The sequence below is a fragment of the Eurypyga helias genome, unplaced genomic scaffold (genome assembly GCF_000690775.1).
Source record: "Eurypyga helias isolate BGI_N326 unplaced genomic scaffold, ASM69077v1 scaffold30645, whole genome shotgun sequence".
NCBI lineage: Eukaryota > Metazoa > Chordata > Aves > Eurypygiformes > Eurypygidae > Eurypyga > Eurypyga helias.
This window is the reverse complement of record NW_010251294.1, coordinates 24969-25980: the sequence shown is the minus strand read 5'-3', so window position 1 is coordinate 25980 and position 1012 is coordinate 24969.

Sequence of the window (1012 nt, the reverse complement as noted above, 5' to 3'; positions counted from 1 at the left end):
GAGGGGCGACTGACCGAAAGGTGTTACAATCTCTAAATAGGCAGATATATGGTGAGTGTGTAAAAAAAACCAAACCAACCCTTGTGTGAGGCGTATGTCTAACGGGCAGGAAGAAGAATGAGAGATGAATGAGGTGCGGCAAGCTGTGAGGTGGAGCTCACATGCACACCCCGGCCCGGAAGCACAGGACACCCTCAGAAAGTCACTTGGGCACAGGGTCACACGTGGAGTTCACTCCGAAGACCCTCACCATCACCAGGAGAGCCCCTCCTGACCTTGCAGCAGCCCTGAGGGGGATTAGATGCCTTCCCCGAGGTGTGATTCCAGACGCTGTGCTTGCTGTTTTCTACAAGCTGTTAAGCACAGTGTGTGTTCTGCTTACATACCAGCAGAGCCGTATCTTCACGTACCCCGCTACAAACACTCCCCAGGGCTTGCTCTCCGGTTTACTCTAGGAACAAGGAATGAGTACTGCAGTTCTCTGCGTTCTCCACCTACGCTTTGCAACCCCCCCTCCCCTGAGGCAGAACAGGGGCTGACAGTCTGTTTTTAAGGGAGCATAAAAGTAAGTAAGTAAGTAAAGTAAATTTTTTGTTAGGCTGCTTAATACACAAAACAAGGGTCTGCACTTCTGTAGGGAACTCTGGATAAACTTGGAAACCACTCATCTAGAACTCTAAAGCCAGCGTGGGGTCACATTCTCGCTATCAAGTCTTCTGGTGTTTTTTTGTCTGAATGAGTCTGACAGAATTGGGTTCTCGGTTTTCAGCTTTGAGGCTGCACCTCGAGTACTGTGTTCAGTTTTGGGCCCCTCACTACAAGAAGGACATAAAGATGCTGAAGTGTGTCCAGAGAAGGGCCACAAAGCTGGTGAAGGGCCTGGAGAACCAGTTTTATGAGGAGCGGCTGAGGGAGCTGGGGGTGTTCAGCCTAAAGAAGAGGAGGCTGAACAAATCGCTCTCTACAGCTGCCTGAAAGGAGGTTGTAGGGAAGTGGGTGGTGGCCTGTTCTC